Source organism: Equus przewalskii, chromosome 9 (genome assembly GCF_037783145.1).
Source record: "Equus przewalskii isolate Varuska chromosome 9, EquPr2, whole genome shotgun sequence".
Classification (NCBI taxonomy): Eukaryota; Metazoa; Chordata; class Mammalia; order Perissodactyla; family Equidae; genus Equus; species Equus przewalskii.
In genome coordinates, this window is record NC_091839.1 from 76,895,074 (window position 1) to 76,915,695 (window position 20,622).

The following is a 20,622-nucleotide window of genomic DNA, read 5'->3' on the forward strand; positions in this document are numbered from 1 at the left end:
AGAACCCTGGGAAACAGGAAACACTGAAGGACTGGTCAGAGGGAAAGAAGCCTGCAGAGAGCAGAAGACGCAGAACAAAGCGCTCCAACATGTCCAGAGCAAATTTCAAAGATGGCAAGTTTGGTCAATGTCAAAAAAATACAGAGAAAAAAATGTAGTCAATAGATTTGATAACAGGGCCATCTATCACCTGGAAAAGGGCAATTTCAGTGGAGTGGTGAGAGCAGCAGTCAAAGTGCCTTGTGCTGAGGCATACAAAGGCACCCACTGCTTTTTAACACAACTTCACATTGAAAAGAAGCCCACGACTCCACTATTTTAGAACTCTTTCAAGGAGTTACAATTAATCAAACAATTTTATTTCCAACAAATTCCACCTTGTTTATTTCAACCCATTTTGTAGCTAACAAGACAATCTGTATACAGATTAGGCTTCCCTACAAACTTCCATGAAATCTCTAAATCTGATCAGCAGCCCCTGTCTGTCATCAGAAAATCATGGGCAAAAATACTCTAGAGAGGAGATGACCAGGGTTAAAATTTCAGTAACAGAGACTTTCCTCCACTTAACAGTTTTTTCCCAAAGTTGCTATAAAGATACCGTGAGAGCTTTATCAAATGTTTTGCCAAAATCCTGTGTTTATGCTTTCCTGTAAGGAAGAGCACTTTAAATGACTTTCTCCACGGAGACAAACAAAAACACACCACGGACAACATCTTATACAGATGAGAACTTATTTCAGGGCATCTGAACCACTTAAGAGAAAGACGTAAGAAGCAACGTCACTCGGCTGATGTCACTGGAGTAATTGGCGGACTGAACTTGGGGACAGAGCAATTTTCTTTCTAACCTCTGCTCCTTTCAGGGAAAAAAAAGGAGAGAAACAGTTTCAGGTACCTGGTTTGTTAAAATTTCAGCCACTCCAGGACAAACTCCTGAAGAGGTCTGTATTTTTCAGGACAGACCGATGACGACCCAAGTTCCAACGAGAGACCTAGCACTTCGAGATACTCAACAGAAGACAAAGCTTGAGATCCTTCAGCGGCACTCTGAACTACTGACTTCAGCAACTCCTTTGTGACCCGTCAACACTCCACATGGATGCCACATTCCATTTTAGAACACAGGCGGGGAGAAAGAAGACAGGCACTAGCGGTCACCACCTAGGTGCTACATGCTTCCACTTTCCCCCTTTCTCCTTCGCAACTAAAGCCAGTCTCAGGACATGAGTAGCATCTCATTAACTGCTTCCAAGTTTCTGAATGGAAACTAGCCCCGGTTATCAAATTACACCCTGATGCAATAGGGTAGACCTGGCTCTGGCTCAAAACTGTCACCTCTGGGGAGGAAAATGCAAGTAGGAACAGAGTGTGAAGAAGTAATTTAGGCATTCTTACGGATAATATAGGACAACAGCTACAACTGAAGGCCCTGCTCTGCCATTAATTAGCTGAGTGACCCTGAGTGAGTTACCTAACCTCACGGGACCGCAGTTTTCTCATCAGGCAAACCTAGGATCACACAGGCTGCCTGTGAGGATTAAATGAACATATGCAAATATGCGTACAGAACAGTAACACATATTAAGCATTCAAGAAATGTTACCTATTATTATCAATATGTTCGAATGCAATATTCAATGTCTTTACAGAGAAATTATATTAAACTATACTTTAATAAAGTACAAATTAATTCAATATGTAATGTCTTTACAAAGAAAATACACTAAACTATATTTTCATTAAAAGTAGAAAATAAACTATCTCAAATATAAAAATCCTGCCTGTGTGAACAGGAAAAGCATTCAACTATTAAGGGACTGACAGCTTTAGCTACAACGCCAATATTTTACATATGATTTCTAACTAGCATACGATCAATGTCTGAGGCAGGTGCTGTCCCCCCTACACCGCCAGACACACCAGACCCACGGCAGGGTGATGTGATTTTATAACAACTGTGCAGTCCCATTAAAATTCAGTCAGCTGAAAAAAAATGTTTCACTTGGTCTAGTTCCAACATATTGCTACTAAACTATGCTACGCAAAAGAAGAATGAAAGAGAGAGAAGGTGGGGAGAGAGGAAGTGAGGGTGGGAGGGAGGAAAGAAAAAAGAAAAATCTAAAAACATTAAAATCTAGTGTAAACACAGGCAAGGGCAATGAAAAAATATTTATACATAACATCAACATTACCTTGAGAATATAGTGGAATTTGAAGATTGGTTCATATTTGGTTTAAAAATTGTTCGGTTTTTTTAGCACTGGCTAACACACGTCCCATGTCCACGATGCCACATTTAGATGAAACTGTTTTCACTGATTAGAACATTCAGACATTTATTCCAAAAGCAGGACAACTGAATATGTCATAAATGCACGAACTTCTGTAATTCTACAAAGGAAGTAACCATCATGAACTTGATTTTGGAGACCACGAAGCACATGCCAAAAAGAAGGGGGGGGGGGCGCGTATCTCATCCTTTTACAAATGAAATCACAAGATGTCTAGAATTTGCTTCTAATAATGGGGGGGGCAGTGGCATCAGGGAGTGGAAGGGAAATACAGATGAAATAAGACTGGCCATGTGCTGAGAACCTTCGAAGAGGGTAGAGGGAGTTCATTATACAACTATTCTCTCTACTTCTGAATATATTTCAGATTTTCCACAATAAAAAGTTTAAAAAAGAAAAACACTTTTCTATAACTGACAATGGTACATTCTTTTCTCCAAAAAACCACTTCAATAGATAATCAGATACAGTAAAAACATGGCTTCAAAAAATCTAACAACAAAAAAGAGGTCCTTAAAAAAGATCCACATTATCCTTCATTGCTCTCATGTGTGCTCACAGAGTTACACACAGATCACAGACCTTTAGAATGCTCTAGAATCCACCCTCAAGTCTTCCCATTTCAGCTTGCAGCACTGAGGATGAAAGTGAACTGGCCTCAATTAGGAGAAAAGCTGGAGCCGCATCTGCACCACAGCTGCTGCCCACAGCCACGGCCGCAGAAGCTGAGAATATCTTCCACATACCTTTATTTTTCAGTCTGCGGGCGGAGGGAGACGGGGAAGGACGGATGTGTTCACATTCCCATATGTGCGGAATTTAAACCAGACAATCTCGGCATTAAGGAAATTAAGACGCAGGCTTTACTGATGTTGATTTTAATGGCCAAGATCCAAAAACAGTTCTGGTTACAGGCTCAAGGATAAACCCTCGATTCCTTTGTCGGTGGACAGACCCAACTCGTTACTTGACACTTTCACCTTCCCCATACAATTTTTATTCATTTTATTAAGAAAAAAAAATTTCCTTTTTCTCCTTAAGAGAAGTAAAGAAAATTTTTCAAGGAACATGTTCATTTAGCAGCTTTTCTACCAGAGTCTAAAAGCAATTAAACAGAGCATGCTGGGGAAAAGTCAAAGACTATCATAATAAAAATGGGCTCCAAAAATGAAGGCTGAATACACACTGGCTGACGTGTGAAGGCAACTGGCACCACTGCCCAGTAATCCCATAGGACTTCTACTTCCTAGTTTTTTCAATAGTATTTCAAAATGTTGACACATTTACGGAACTATTTTTGGAAGACCCAGCTCTGTCTACCTTCGGGCTCAAGATACAAACACATGAAAGCCATAGGACAAGCCCTCTAGCTACAAAAGCTGGCAGGCTTCCTGAGTTCTCCAAGAAAACCAACTGGCAACTCCATTAGCAGCCAGAGCCCAGAGCAGCGGGAACAGCTCTGGACACAAGGAGACGCTGGCTGTGCCTGAAGCTCCAGAACTAAATTGCGGAACGACAGTTATTAAGTTCAACCTCTTCCCGATTCACTTTTCTTATCTGTCAGACCTACGGTATGAAACTGTTTTAAGAGTCAAATGAGGGGTCAGCCCGGTGGGGCAGAGCTTAAGTGCACATGTTCCCCTTTGGCTCAGGCTTTGCTGGTTGGGATCCCAGGTGCGGACATGGCACCACTCATCAAGCCATGCTGTGGCAGGCGTCCACATATAAAGTAGAGGAAGATGGGCACGGATGTTAGCTCAGGGCCAGTCTTCCTCAGCAAAAAGAGGAGGACTGACAGATGTTAGCTCAGGGCTGAGCTTCCTCAAAAAAAAAAAGAAAAAAAGAATCAAATGAGACTCTAAGGATTTATTTTGAAAAGAAAAAAACTTTACAAATTAAAATAGAATTTTAAAAAAGAAACAACAGAAAATCCTTATAAGTCTATGCCAGTCACCAGAGACAGTTTTATGCTGTTATCCATTAGGAGAGAGAAAGAAATGCATCAAAGTACCTTCATTAAGGAAATCCTATTTTGAACCTACCCAGCGTTTCTCAAACTTTAGTTATTCACATAATTACTTCAGAATTTTTGCCAAATCCACACAGCCACTGTTTTATTATTTATTTAATACTTATCTTTAAGTTAAGTCACTTAAAAAATGCCTACTTGAGCTTTATGCTAATTTATATCAACAAAATCAGTTTGGAAGATACACTGTATATTTTTCTGATGCACACTGATATATAATATATTAATGCTTTTAATTAAGCATTAAAAGATAAAGATTCATCTGTGTACCATCTCAAATCATTTGAACATACCACCACATGTCAGGGAAATACTGTCCTCATCTCCTGCGTGCAATGTCTCCTACATTAATAGAGTATTTCAATTTATAAATCCCGAAAAGCCACTGGGCGACTTAACCAACACTAACCACACACACGCACGACACTTCAGGCCTTACCGGAGCTTCCTCGGACCACACAGCCACGAACTCATTCACAACCTCCATTTTTGTTTCACTTTCCCCAAACCCCATACACGAAAATCCCTAACGTGTATCTCTTCACATTAATGTAATTCCTACTCCCTCTTTATTCCCTAGTAATGAAATTCTTCTCCCTAAAAGTATTTGACAGAACCCACATGTGTTCAAAGGTTTCTCTCATCACCAAACCAATATTCAAAGAATATGTAAATTTACATGCAAACCATGGGTCAGTCTAAAGGCAAACTAAGAAATCTAGTAAACTCTAAAACAAGGTTGCCATTTCTGATACATATTCACCAAATTTTCTTTATTGTGTATTTTTAAATCTAGTTCAAGTGTGTATTATAAGATCTGTATGCGTTTGTACTGAACTAATCCTTGAAATATCACAGGAGAAAAATACAATACACTTGCTGAACTAGTCCTGGGAAGCACCTTCAGGTTCAATGACACATCAGCTCTCCACTCCCACCCACCCTGGATGTTGACTCAGTCACCTGACTTTTCTCTATATATAACTGAAGTCAACTCAGCATCTGGCATGAAAAGAAAAGGGACAATTTTATTATGGCTGCAGCCCTTACCAAACTGTGAGTACCACAGTAATCTTCGGAATGTTATTTTTATCAATTTAAAACCCTAAAATCAGTGGGTTGAACATGAGTTAATTTCTGGTCCCTCTCAAAACCACACTAAAATGACAGTAAGGAAATTAAAAAAAAAAAAGGCACAAATCCACAAAAACAAAAAAATGGGAGGGGACAGGCCAGCAGATGAGATAGGTCAACAAAATTCTAGAAGATGGAAAACAGATGTACAAAGTCACTGACTTAGCAGAGCAGAGGAAGCCGGAACGTAAATTCCTGTTTTGGTGGAGGCCGCCGAGAAACAATCTGATCGCTGGAGAAGCCCCGAGCGTTATGAACTGGAGGTTCCAGACCCCACGGAGGGCCGAGGGGAGAGAGCGGAAACGGGAGACCAGCTGGAAGGAAACTTCTCCTTCACACACACTCACACTCACCCACTCTCTCTCTCTCCCCATCCCCCTGCAAACCTTTGCAGCCAGAAGACAGGAGGTTTACTCTCTAGCGAAGATGAAAGAAGAAAGGCTCTGGGGTCAGGGGACCCACAGAGGGCAGATGTGAGGCGCTACTGGGAAAACAAGGAGGTCCGATTACTCAGTCACTAAATATGTAGAGTGCCCACCCTGTGCCAGGCACTGTTCTGGGTGCTAGAAATACTTGGGTAAACAAAACAGATAACAATGTTTGCCTTCACGTGGCTTACATTTTGGTGGAGGAAGAGTCAATAAACAAAAAGTAAAATACATAACGTATCAGATGATAACATATACTACAATAATGAGTTGCTTAAGAACAGGGATATGTTCTGAGAAATATACATCATTATGTGATTTTACCACTGTGCGAGCATCAAGAATGTACTGAGGGGGAACAAAATGTGCCACCCCAAAATATGTCTCTTTAACATGAGGATTAATTTAGGCTGATGATTTTTAAGAAACAAAAGACTCAGAAAGTTTTTCTTGTTCCTCTCCCTTAACTGCCTACAAGACCTCAGATATAAAAACCTGTCTCAGGAAGCAGCTATCACCTTAGCACGACATGAACTAGGTGGTGGACAGCCAGGAACCTAGAAAAGCCTGATTCTTGGGCTCCCTCTGTGTTCTTCTGCTTCTGTGTGGCCAAACACTTGTTTTCCAAATGTTTGCTCCTTGTCACCTACCTGTGAATTGCCTTCCTTCCCCATGAAGTCCCTGACTCTCCCCACCCCCAACATCTTTTGCCTTTAGTTGAAGATGGTATTTAAGGTGAGGACTTTGGCAAGTTACTTGGTTTTTCTGGGTTTCTCCCATGTACACATATTATTAAACTTTGTTTTTCTCCTATTAATCTGTCTCACATCAATTTAATTCTTAGACCAGCCAGAAGAACCTGGAAAGGTGGAGAAAAATTTCTTCCTCCCCTACAGTACTGACACAAACCTAGACAGTATAACCTACTACACAACTAGGCTATATGGTACTAATCCTATGGGACCACCATCATATATGCAGTCCATTGTTGACCAAAACATCATTTTGTAGCACATGACTGTACGGAAGAAAGAAAAGACAAAGAAGAGATTTAGGGTGTACTGGGGTAGGGGTGGGAGCAGGGCTGTGGTTTCAAATAAACGATCACGGGAAGCACAGATCTGAAGGAGTTAAGGCAGTAAGCCATGCAAGCAGCAGAGGGAAGAGCATTCCAGACAGAGGGAAAGCAAGTGCAAAGGGACAGCAAGAAGGGCAGGGCCGGGATACCACATACACGGACAAAGAAAAGGACACTCCCAAAAAGAAAATTCAGTGACCAAGGAGCAGAGTGGGAAATACGAAAATAAAAAAACTCAGTAGACAGGTTAGAAGAAAACATTGAAGAAATTTCCCAAAAAGCAAAATGCAGAAGAGAAAGACAAAGAAATGGTGTCAGAGAGAAAAAAGTAACAAAATTGGCGAGTCAATCTAGGAAATTCAACATCCAAAAACAGGAGCTCCAGAAAGAACAGAGAACATGGAGGGAGAAAGTATTCTAGAGCACTGTTTCTGAAAGACAACATTTCCAAGATGAAAGGGCCACTGAGCGAGGGCCAAGCACACAGGGCGAACACCTCCCACACCAAGGCACACCACACGGAATTCTCAAAACACCCAGAGAAAATCCTGAAAACTTCTAAAGAGAACAAGCCAGTCACACAAACAAAAGCAGAAATTAGAATCTCAATGCCTTCCAAATTTGGAGGGAAAGTAATCATTTACTTAGAATTCTATACCCAGCCAAACTATAAAAGCATCCAAATTGAAAGCACAAAAAGGTATTTTAAGAGTGGTAAAAAGTTGCTTTAAGACCTGCAAGACCTCAAGAAATTCACCTCCTATTTGCCCTTCTTGGAAAACTACTAGAGGATGTACTCATGTAAAGTAACAGTTAAGACAGGCGCCTGGAGTCCAGGAACCAGGAGCCCAGCAAGAAAGGCAAAGGAATTCCCAGAAGACAGCTGCACAGCAGCTCTAGAAAGAAACCAGTCCCAGAGGATGGAGGGCCCAGGAAGGAGGTCCCCAAGAAAAAAAGAAAATGGGTGTCAGTATAGTTTTCAACATAGTTTAGTGCTAAATTAAGGGTGGGTACAAAGAAAACTATGCAAATGAGGGAAAAAATAAGGCAAACATCTTCAGGATAAAACAAAAAGTTGTAAAAGAAAAAAAAAAGTGCAATCAAAGCACTTTACAAGGCCTCACCGTGGCCTGTGTGTGCTGCAGGATGAGGGAGAGCTGGAGACGAGGGGGCGGCGTGGTCTGTTATGGGAAAGGAGGCACCTCCAACGGGGGCAGAAGGTCACGAGCTAGTACTATCCAAAATGCGAAAATCAAAAACCAAGAAAATCACGTTATTTAGACAAAACACACCAGGTAATAAAACGAGAAGAAGTGAAAGTGGTTGCCTCTGGGGAGCAGACACCTGTCCACAAAGGGAACTTGGGCAGAGACAGGCTGCTTTTCCTTATAATCCTCACGGTAGTCCCTGACTTTCTGAACCACACCCCAGCACCCTAGGGAACGCCCTTTGCACTGTAAATGAGGCAGCAAAATGTCACACTGCTTGAAAGACAAAAACTGAGGGGAAGCCACCTTTTATTTTGATGTGTTTTGTAAGCTGATATATTTTTCTTATGTGGAAACATTACACTAACGTGAAAAACAAGAAGAAGGGTACTCCAGATTCCAGCAGGATTCGAGAATTACACAATAAAAAGTAGTACGTGGTCAGCTTCAAAATCACACCTTTACAAAAGAAAACCAGGAGGCCAAAAACCAGTTAGGAATGCAAGCTTGTCTTTTATACAAGTCAGATGCTGTCGATGCCAACACATTCCTAAAAACTTCAAGTTCTACAGAGTAACAGCATCAAGCAATTAAAAGCAGTAACTGGTCTCCCCCAGCGGAAGAAACAGAAGTTTTAGCCTCACACGAGCTGGGTGCCCTTGAACAAATTATTCGATTTTTAAGCCTCAGTTTTTCACCTGTAAAATGAGCTGCGTACCACCTTCGAGAGGCTGTTGGAAGGACGGGGATGGGAACGTGTAAAGCACGAGCTACACTACCTGGCTTATAGTCTACGCTCCAAAATAGTTATTTTTCCTTTTTCACATAATTATCAATTATCAATGCTTCTGGCCTTATTGGGTTACTTAAAATGAACCAAGAACAAAGCCAACCCACTAGCATAAGACACTCTTGTCCAGTACAGGTTAGGCAGACGACGAAGCGGCTGATGCAAGAGCACCTGCAGCCACGATGGAGGCTGGAGGCAAAGCCAGCAAGAGGTGTCAAACAGAAGTGCACATCTCACCTCCTTGGGAGGAATCTTACCCCCCCTCAAAAAAAAGAAAAGGAAGAAAGAAATCGAATTACACCAAGTCTCTAGATCCAACTACCAATTTAAAGAAAATACACAAAGGACAGAGAAACAGGTTAACTACGCTACAGGGCTGAAATTAGCAAAATTCAGACTGCCAGAAACTATACAGAACAACCAATTCAGGTTTCTTCGACAAATAAATTACAAAGAAAAATAAGAGATGAAGGGGACACTATAGCTTATTAGTCTTTAAAGATATATCAACCAATCATAATGTGTGGATTTTAAGTGGACCTTGACTCAAACAAATTTTTTTCAAACACCGATATTTCAGATACAGAGAACAGACTGGTGGTTACCAGAGGTGGGGGGTCGGGGGTGGGCAAAACAGGTGAAGGGGGTCAAAAGGTACAAACTTCCAGGTATCAAATAAATCAGTCCTGGGGATGTAATGTACAGCATGGTGACTCTAGTCAATAATACACTACGGCACATTTGAAAATAAGAGAAGAGATCTTAAAAGTTCTCATCACAAGAACAGAAATGTGTAAGTCTGTGTTGTGAGGGACGCTCACTAGACTCACCGTGGTGGTCACTCTGCAATGTCCACACATATCAAATCATTACGCTGTGCACCTGAAACTAACATAATGTTACACGTCAACTATATCTCCATTTGTCTACAAATATCAAATCATTACGCTGTGCACCTGAAACTAATATAATGTTACACGTCAACTATATCTCCATTTGCTAAAAATTTGCTACTTGAGATAATCGGAGATCTGAATACCAACAATTGGATATTCAATATTAAGGAGTTTTTAGTGTAATGATGGTATTACAGATATGTTTACAAAAAAGCTATCTTCTGGAGATACATATTAAAATCTTAAACGATGAAATAAAAAAAGAATGTCTTTTGAAAAAGCCAAATAATATACAAATAAGCTACAGCTATGGGCTGCCGGAGCGTGACACTAGGCTTCGGAGAACAAGGGATCTGTTTATGAGCAATGAGTCATGAAGTCTAGGGGGAAACTAGAAAGAGCATTCTTTCCACATGTCACTAAGAGCCTACTGCGTGCTGGGCACTGATTAATGAGCTTCATAAACTATGAATGACGGTGACCCAAAGGTCAACCTCCACAAGGGGAGAAGCAGAGAAGGACTGCTGGCCCAAGAGGTAAGAAAGGCCCCCTGGCAGGAACACCTACTTGAAGCTCACACAGATCTAGGCCTTTCTGCATCTTTTAACTGACATTTAGTTAAAGGGGTACAGACTCAATAGTCTAAAGGAGCCAGATAGCTAATGCAAATGAATGAAAAGGTCTACAGGTAAGACAAAAGGAATGGGAGAGATTTCAGCAAAGCAGGGAGCAGATGACCCATGCCAGATGGGACAGAAACTACGAAGGTCTCGCTGATGGTTGTCACAATGGAGGCGCACGGACCAGCATTTCCCGAGGAGGCCCAAGATCCCCCGATTTTCTCAGAGAAGCTTAAAGTAAAGATATTTATGTGAAACCTCCTGATTTCTTAATGTTGGAAACTAAAGTTAAAACACTAAGTTGAAGGAGAACACGTCTGCAGGTCCATTTGACCTATAAAAAGATGTACTGGTTTTATAAAGGTCACATTTTAATACCACATGCAAAGATTTAAAAACTATCAATAAAAATTCCACTCACTAACAGCTTTCTTTCAGCAAGCTTACCGAAACTGTAATAAAGCATATGCATACAAATTTTACACTCAAATTGGTTACCTCTGGCAACATAAAAAAAAAAAGACTATATCTTCCCTGTATGTTATCGAAACTAGATCCGAACAGCTTTGCCATATACATGCTCTTTCGTATACTACCAAAAGAGGTAGACAGTTTGTTAGGACACAGTTTTCCAAAAGTTCAAAAATTCTAGAGCTATCATAGTGAAACTGTTAAAAACTGGTTTTAACTTGTGCTCGCCATAGGAAATGACAGATTCATATCAAAGACGGTACTTCCACACAGATAATTATCCCTGACCACTCCAGCAAAGCTGCTTACCACGTATTCACAAGCAACCCACTAAGTCTTTTCTTAACCAACAATTCTCACAGATGCCAGGCACTATGTGAAGCATTTTATAAGCACTGGCTCATTAAATCCTCACATTTAACTCTAGGAGGTAGGTTATGAGTGTTAACCCCATACTAAAGACAAGGAAACTGAGGCTTTGAGAAATAATTTACCCAAGGTCACACTGGCCTGAGTGGCAGTCTAACCAGCCCCCAACAGTGTGGCCTTGTTACTGATCCCTTCTAATCAATATTTCTATCAAAGAAATTTGTGAGGAAATAAAAGCCCATTCATTAAGTTCACAGGTAAGAATGTAAGAGGCCAAGATTACATCAGAATTCAGTTGAACCTTGACAACTGAGTAAAAGGGGTCAACTACAAGAATTCAATTGAATAGAAATAAGCACAAGGGGCAGGGGGCAGATCAATGATGAAAGGGCAATAGGGTAACACACACAAAAACAAGAATACTTCTTAAGATTTCAATTTCCTAATCCCAAAAAATGAGAACTGAACTAGATTAGCAGTTTTCAACCTTTTTCGTTTCCCAAAACACTTTCAAAAACTGCTCCCCAAAATCTCTCTCTCCCTCTCACACACTCACCTACACACACACACACACACACAACTAATTTACTTACAGTCTCAGGCAGTTCATGAACCCCTGTTGCCCACCCTGGGCAACACCTGCCCCACTAACCCCACTCACCACCCCAGCTCAAGAGTCGCAACTCAGTGATCTCCACACTCCTTTTGTCCTCCCAGTGGATGCTTCTAAGGTGAAAAACAAGTAGCCTGTTTGGATAGAAAGGCAAAGAACCTGAGAATGATGGTGGAGTGTAAACTACATTCTAATTCAATGTCTTCAAGCCACAGGGATGTGTACACAGAGGGAGAACTTAGAAAACTCAAAAATATGATTAAACTCAGCATGTGGTTAGCATGGTATTGGGTCCAGGGAGGTCTGCAAACCTGAACTGAAGGCTTGGAAAAGATGATTAGAGAGTTGGGTAATCAGACCTATATGACAAGTTTTTAAAATTACAATTACCTTGGAAAAAGGCAATTAGAGGGTAAGATACATCTTTTTAAGTATTTGAACAGTGAGGCCATAAAAAGAGCAAAGAAAGAAGAAACTGGCTTTTCAATTAATAGCCTGAAAGATTCCGTTTAGATATCATGAACTTCCCCGCCTGACCCAGACAGTAAGGTGCTACAGATGAGCGACGACAAAACCACTGTGGAACCCTTTCGATCCGCTCTGGTTCTGAACCTGGAAAGGACTGAAACCACCCTCGTGACACAGAATTTAGTTACGTATGTGGAAGGTCAGCTTGGCTCCCTAAAGCGAAGCCTTACTGAAGATCCTTCACAGAGCAAATAAAAAGATAACTCTTAGTCCTCAAATTTATTCCATTTTACTATAAAAATTATTTGGGAGGCAATCCACATACATTTAGTCCTTTATGGCCCTAATATGCTAAAGTGAAAAAATACCAAAATGCAGAGAAGAATCTGTGAAATGGAAACACTTCCATTTTAAAAGTAACTGCAATACGAAATTAGCCCAATTTCAATCTTTGAAAACAAAATTCCAGAAGCAATATGAATGCACTTATAGGTCATGAGAGGTCTACTCCTCTGCTAAGGAGTAAGAGATATCACTTTAAAAGTGAGAAAATTGAAAAAACCATTGAAATTCTCATTGAAATAATATCCCAAACACTAGGTATTTAGGAAAATAACGTATAGATCTACCCTTCTAGACAGGAAAAACACACATCTAAGAAACCCACAGAGATTTTTAAGCCAACACAAAACAAGGGGAAACAATATCCAATAGTAAGAAAAGCAAATTCCCTATGTGAAATATTCCCTCCGCAACATTCTGACACGAAACAGCACTGGGTTCTACGGCGTCAGCTCTGACTTTCAAAGAATCTCCCCTAAAAGCACCTCCAATAAATCATAGAAAGCTTCAATGAACTGATTCATCAAATTTATTGACTACAAACAATGTTATAGGTGTTCCACACAACAAGTACATACGGCACAAGTACGTACGTATTCCCTCTCTCATAGAACATCCACATGCACATACACACTTTATATGAAAAAAACTAAAGAGAGCACTGCTTATCACTGTTAGTTTTTAGCTGATATTAGAGATGATTTCTTTCTTTCCTTTTTGGCTTATCTATAACTTCTAAATAACTACAGAATTTATACTTGGAGTCCATTCCCCTAAAATTAATGATCCCAGGCCCTGGCTCCATTTTAGATTTTAGTCTGGGGCACTGCCCAGTCTGAGGAACGGCAGAAATCTTATGAGTATCAAGTTGCTGATTTGTGCCAAAACGTGGCATTCCCAAAGGATGCTCTGTCTGGAATCTGTGGGGGAACCATATACAAACCTTCTATTAATTCAGGCCTTCCAAAGAGACTGGAAATGCTTGTGTGTTGGGGGAAGCAGACAAGGGCTGAAAGGGGATTTGCTGACTCCTAAAGGTCCAGCCCTGAGATTCCAAGATTCTATAAAAGGCCAGTCAATTACGGTTTGGCTAGCATTTGCTGACTACTGAGGCCAGCAAAAACATTTACTTGAGGCTTTTAAATCTGTAAGGGCACCCAGTGGTTAGGTACAGTAATTCTGAATCTGAAAAAGCAAACAAGGCCACTGGAAATGTTTCTAAATAAAGGTGGGGTGGTGGACGCAGCACATTTCCTTTGTTTTCTCCAAGTAAACAATAGATTTTAGAACTGCAAAATTTGACTCTCAGCAGTATCGATCCCTAGAAACTATTTTACTGCCTCATAAAAGTACCAGCAATTCATACTTTTCAAAAAAGTCCTCACACAGCTTTTAAAGACTACTTCAGTACAAAAAAACAAAGAAAAAGGCCCATACTTTCCTGTGGAAACAGACAAAGTCAAATCTTCAAAAATATTTAGCATTCTGCTATAAAAAATATAAACCCCACATTCATAAATAAAACAGCAAAGACAGAACCTTTGTAGTTCTCTAGCCACAGTAATAAGAGAGCAGTGATTCGGAGTAAAACCTGATGTTAAACATAACTACACAATATTACTAATTACAGAGTCATTTTACCAATAAATATTTTGGTTGAGGACTGCTTTGTCATCTTTACAAATATTTTTAGTTGAAAGCAAGTGGTTGGGTAGTACACGGGGGCATGGTTCTAATTTTTAAAAATCTATTTTTAAAATCTGGGGACTGGATAGGTCTTCTAAACTCAATTCTTTAGAACCGGTAATTTGGAAACGGTAGACCACAAGGACATGATGTCAAGAAGCAAAAGACCTAACCAGCTCACCAACTCAGATCAGCACAAAGCTAACGTGGAAATCTCTGAGCACTCCGAAATCTAAGGATGGGCCCAGAGTCACTAACACCTGTCCATCCACAAACTACTAAAAGCTCAGGTTCCAAATACAGCAGGAGCCATCTGAATTTCCCAGTTTTACACTTGCGTAGGTATTTTTTGGCAGGCCCTTCTTCAGATAAGTCCTCTAAATCTGCAAATTTGCTTCTTTCTACTTGGGATTAAATTTCAGATTTTCATACATGAATCCAGTTGTTCACACACCCAGTTTGACAGACACACCCAGCTGAAAATATTCCATAGCAGTGCAAATTTTTTACACAAGTTAGTAACAATTTTATTGAAATTCTAACTTAGTTAAATGATCTTTTTAAGCCACTTTTAACCGTTTTAAGCAAGCCTCATCCAATTCAGATATCAAGAATTTGAGGCTAGTTGAGACTCACCCACCTATTTTCTCTGGAAGGTCTTTGCACACAGTACTCTACATGGACTACAGGCAAAAGATTAAAGAACTGTTATGACTAGGTCCTTCTTAAAGAAGGATGTTTTAAAAGGAAAGAAACTGTCCCCTCCAGTTACGCTAAATGAGCAGCCTCTTGTTCTCAGCCGTCCTTCTACACACAAGACCACTACTGACTTCAGTGGGAATTCTGCCCAACAAGTGAGGAAGATGATAGGATTAAATCAGCCCTAAATCTATGCCACTATTCCAAGCCATTACCACCTGTAATAACCTCCAAAGAGCAGATAGATGAGGTTGGACGGTGGTTCTCAAATTGAATTATAGGACCGATCACTTGAGCTCTGACAGGTGACACAGTTTAGCTCTTGAAAAGTTGTGTCAGCCTGATGGATGTACTGGGTTGGCCCTTATCACAATCCAAGATTGCATTGCCATGCAGCCCCATCGGTGGCTGCAACAACAATCTAGTGATTTCTCACAGCAAAGAGCCCGGAAACGGACAGGATTAAGTGCTATTCGTTTCCCAGTAAAACCTGTTCAAAGCCTGAGAATTCTAAATCCCAGCTCTTGCGGTCAAGAAATTGACTCAATTTCCCTCGAGGGCTAAAACCCAAGGGGAAGTGTGATAGGACACGGTCCAAAGTTCTAATTCTCAATAAAGTACTATAAATAGAGAATACAGAAATGATGGATTCCAGTGAGAGAAGAAAAAAAACAAGAGGAGAAATACAGAGGGACTTGAAGAAAACGGAAGAATAAAGGAAAAACTGTAAGTCATTTACATTTTTAAAAAAGAAAGACAGCTTAAATAACGAGAAGTACAAGACGCCTGGCACACCTTTGCCACTTCAGATGCAGAAACTTCAAGAAACTGAGGAAAAGATGTGATTCAGAAAAGAAAAAATAGATGCCCAGCTCCTCTGGGTTCCAGCTTCCCTGCCACCCACCCAGGGCTCGTACAAACAGGGGCCGAGGTGGTGGCGAGGGGGCATTCAATTTAAGGCATCCTGCATGCAGAGATGGCTCCCAAAATAACAGACTCTAGGCCAGAGCTCTTCTAACCTCACCGAAAACCCTGACCTCAGGGGAGGTGAGCGATCTTGGGAAGCAGATGACCGACGGCCCCCCGCAGACACCCCGGCGGCCAGCGGCGGCGTCTCGGGCTGGGGACCGGGCCCCGGACACCCATTCCCTCCCAGCCCGCTCCGTCCTGTCCTCCTCCGCGTCCGTCTCCTGCAGTTCCCCTAAAGATGCTCCCAGCCCTCTGCCCCCAGCGAGGGAAACGAGCTATCTGTGGGCACACGGCCTGGGGTTTGGGATTGTAAAGATCGGGGAGCAGAACGTGCATCCCTCCCCGCCCGACCCGGGCGCCGGCTCCTCGGGCGGACGCCGGGACGGACCCACGGGGAGCTGGGGGACCGCCTCGCCCGCTGCCCGCAGTGCCCACGCGCGGCCCGCCGGGGAGCCGCGGCGCCGGCGCCCGCGTTTCCTCTCCCCGAATCACCCTCCCGGAGGGCGCCGCCGCGTCCCCCGAGCCCGCGCACAGCGCCAGGAGCCCAGAGCGGGCGCCGCGCGCGGGATGGAGACGGATTCCTCCTCCCGCCGTTCGGCGGGCCCGGGACGCGCGACCCCGAGCCCCGGCACCCAGGAGGGCCGGCACCGTCCCCGCGGCGCCCCCACCTCTCCCGGGCCCCCGGAAAGGGGCAGAGAGGACCACAGCGGGGCGGGGAAGCGGGGAGCCGGCCTGGAGCAGCGGGACACGACCCTGGGGCGGGAATGGGGTCCGGCAGTGAAGGGGCGGAGAGGAGAGAGGGAGCTGCAGAAGCTCCCAAGGCCGGCCACCCTCCCCCTCGCTGGGTCCGTCCCGCCGCCGCTTCCTGCCCGGGGTCGGCTTCCCAGCTGCAGCCGGAGGAAAAATCTGAGCCGCCCCTGCAGTTCCACAGGGACCCGTCGCTCGGCCCGGGTCCCCATCCCGGGCCCGCCATGCTGCAGCCCCGCACGCCTCCTCACCCGGACGCCGCACGCCAGGAGCTCGCTTGCCGCGGGACCCGTCCCACTACAGCCCCAGCCGCCGGGCCGCCGCGCCGCCTCCTCCCTCCGCTCGGTTTCAAATTGAAATTCCCCGGCTGGGGCCGTCAGAGGACTCGGCGCGCCGGCCCCGCCCCCTCGCGACGGAAGCCCCTCCCGCGCCCCGCCGGTCACGCCCCCGGCGCGGAAACCCCCGCGGGCCGCGCCCCGCCCCCGCGTCCAGGCCACGCCCACAGACCCAGGCCACGCCCACACGCCGGCGGGACAGCTCTTCCCGCGGGATTGGCTGCGCGCCGTCGTCGGTACCCAGGCTGGAGGGTCGGTCCCGCCCTCTGAGCTCCCTGGATGGCGCCTGCTACTGCGGGCGTGCAAGGCGTTGTTATGCGCGAATGCCGGCCCTCTGTCAACTTTTAAAAGTTATTTCTTCAGCGTGCGTTCATTGACTAAACCCTTATTGAACACCTATTAGGTAGCAGACACGAGGCGAGGCCCCGGAAATAAGGAAAGCTGGGGCCCCCTCGGTCTGCAGTGGAAGAAGTGCTTTCACAGAGAGGGCATTGAAAAGCAACCGTTTACTCTTCCCGTGGGAGGGACAGGAGGGATTGGGGAAGCCCCGTGGAGGAGGGCCTTTGATGCCGAACCCAAAGTGGGAGTAGGATTTCTCCAGTCGGGGCCTGGGAGCCTCAATTACAAAGCATGCCGTGGCTGCAGAAGCGGCTGGAGGCTAGGCTGAGGCAAATTGTGGAAAGCCGCACGCACATGCTGACACGACATCTCCCACTTCTTTCGTGTGATTACACGACTTTCTCTCAGATTCTTATTTCATCTTTCCTGAACGTTGGCACGTCAAACGGGATGTGCAGGTCATTGCCTCCAGCATCTGCCACGTACGCAACTCTTGTCCTTTGCCTCCTCCCACCTCTACTGAGGTCTTTAGTGACTCCACCTCGCCCAAGGCAAAGTCTTCTTTTCTTTCCGAAGCATAACCTTTTATAAAATTAACAATGTCGGATGAAACCTCAGTTACGATACCTTCCATGGGTATGATGCTTTTCAGTTAACAAAACACTTTCACGTATTTTATCATTTGATCCTCACAATACCTTTGCGAAAAAGGCAGGGCAAGTATTATCTCCATTACATCAAAGAGAAAATTGAGAGTTGGCAAGATAAATTATTTGCTAAGGTCTTGCTAGTAAGAAAAATAATAATAGCTAACATTTATGGGATGCTTTCTGTGCAAGGCATTGTTGTAAGTCCCTCAGGTGTGTTAACTTACTTAATCCCCATATGCTAAGGACCCAAGCTAAACTTAATAAGGTCCACTCATACAGAGAGAAAACCTGATTAGAGGACAGTTCTGGTAAAAAAAAAAAGACTCAGCCATTTTACAAGACAATATTCTTAGGAACTTTGAAGCAGATTTACAATGAGACTAACAAAACTTAAGCTTCAGTATCCCTCATTTTCACAGGCCTTGAAACTAACTGTATATTTATAATTTTTTTTTAATTAAGGAGAGTCCCTAAAGTTATATGTGCTTTAGGGCCAATAAAACGTTGATCTACCCCTGATGAAACCCTTTAAAAGGCTAATGCAAAATAACATAAATGTAAGCATAATTAATAAAATGTGATGCCCTTATCCTAAGAAATGATATCCCCACTATATTTTCTACTGAAGCGTGTGGGATCACTTCTGTATACCACCTTTTAAGGGGAATATTGACAAGCTAAATTATATACACAGTTGGGTGACCTTGATAATGTGGAGGCAGCAAGATTTAGCCTAAAGAGATGATTAAAGGTGATGGAAAGGTTGTTAACAAATATCTAAATGCTTTTATGTGGAAGAAGGATTAGACTCTGTGTTTTGGACAAAGCCTTACTTGACCCTGACATTTCAACGGAATGGAGCAGATTCCTGAGGGCCTGGCAGAAACTGAAGGTAGAAAAATCAACTTCCAGGAGCTATAAGGAAGTGAGAAAACAGATGGAATATGGTACTGTACCAGACAGATGTCAGCAAACAACAGGTGGTAGTCCAGGCAAGCAGGGAGGTCTTAACAGGGACAGAAAAGGGATTTGGACAGACAAGCAGGACAAAATTCTGAACAGGTGATATCCAGAGATGCAGGCAGCATGGGGCAGGACTAGCAGGCTGTGGTTCAAGACCACAACGTTCATCCCCAGGAAAACAGACTAATAAGAGCAAGGCTGGATCTTCCCACTAGACAGACTGGAGAAACAGGCAAGGGCCTGACACAAAGAACAAGACAGGAATCGTGATACCAGAGCTGAGAGTCACCACATCCATGTTTAGCATCACAGCCTCAATTCTGAGCACCATCTGCAATTAAAGCCAGTCTGGCAATTTGGACTAGAAATTTACCCAGGACCTCCTTAGTGCCTTTACTTATCAACTCACTCCCACAGGCATGCGCCTGAGAAATCTTAATCTCACTATACTGGTGATTCATTCTCATATCTTTCTGCTTTCTGGGTGCCAAGCCCAACCAGGTGGAAGTATGTGAGTGGCTCTGGATTGACAACCTGCCCTTCCTTCACGTGGTCCACAGGCAGAGAGACCTGACAATGCACTCTCATGTTTTGTCTGATTGAGGCAATCTCCAGCTTCATGGGAAATGCATGCATTCCCAGTTCCTCAGCCATAAGCAACAAAGACACCACACAAATGCCAATAGGAGCCACTCTATCACCTGGCCAATCCCTGGGGCTGTTTCAGTTACCTGTGGCTTGCTAACTCCAAAACTTAATGCCAGCCATTTGATTGCCTATGATTCTTTGAAGCAGGCATTCAAGCAGAGCTCAACAGAGGGGCTCATCTCTGCTCCATGTGGCATCAGCTGGATGACTCAACTGCGGATGAAGAATCCAAGATGGTCTCAGTCACACATCTGGCAGTTGATGCTACCTGTCAAGTGGGGAGCCCAATTTCGACTCTACGTGGATTCTCGTCTTCTATCTCTCTCTCCATGTGGCCCCTTAGCAGGATAGCTCAGACTTCTTTACATGGCACCTGGCTTCTGAGTGGATAAAAACAAAAGCTACAAGGCCTTTAAGGCCTGGGCCCAGAAGTCACACAACATCACTTACGCCCTGTTCTGTCGGTCAAAGCGAGTCAGAGAGCCAGCCCCAATTCGAGGAGAGGGGTCATAGACTCCACCACTTGATAGGAGGAGTGGAATATGTGTACAGTGATAGGAAGACGTGTTGGCAGCCATCTTGGTAAACAATTCACCACAGAGGCCATGTTTTTCTCACTTACTGTTAGAGTCTGTCCCTCAAGCAACCCTTCTCCTTTCCATCTGCTGTAAAATTTTCCACAGGTTTTTCCTCAAAAGCATCACAAGGCCCCTATTCCACATAAGTCACACTGAGTGATGATAATCTCCTGTTGAAAGGCCACTCCCAACTGTTGCTAATAACAGGTATGAGCATCTCAAGCCTGCCAAACTGAGGGATTCCCTCGGTTGCAGTTGGAGCTGTGCC

The 20,622-nt window shown here is 43.6% G+C and overlaps 1 protein-coding gene across 38 annotated transcripts in view; it reads right to left on the bottom strand.

Moving 5' to 3' along the window:
• The window catches only part of EPB41L2 (erythrocyte membrane protein band 4.1 like 2), a 204,878-nt gene extending 187,566 nt beyond the window's left edge, over positions 1-17,312 (bottom strand). For 12 of the 38 annotated variants that reach the window (XM_070557127.1, XM_070557123.1, XM_070557118.1 and 9 more), the window contains exon 1: positions 17,093-17,312. The gene's annotated coding sequence lies outside the window, so the exon portion shown is untranslated. Of the gene's footprint in view, positions 1-898; positions 1,216-11,978; positions 12,065-17,092 lie in introns of those variants that run through there. The other 26 variants (XM_070557116.1, XM_070557109.1, XM_070557105.1 and 23 more) reach the window with 12 other exon arrangements.
• Positions 17,313-20,622: the final 3,310 nt, after the last annotated feature.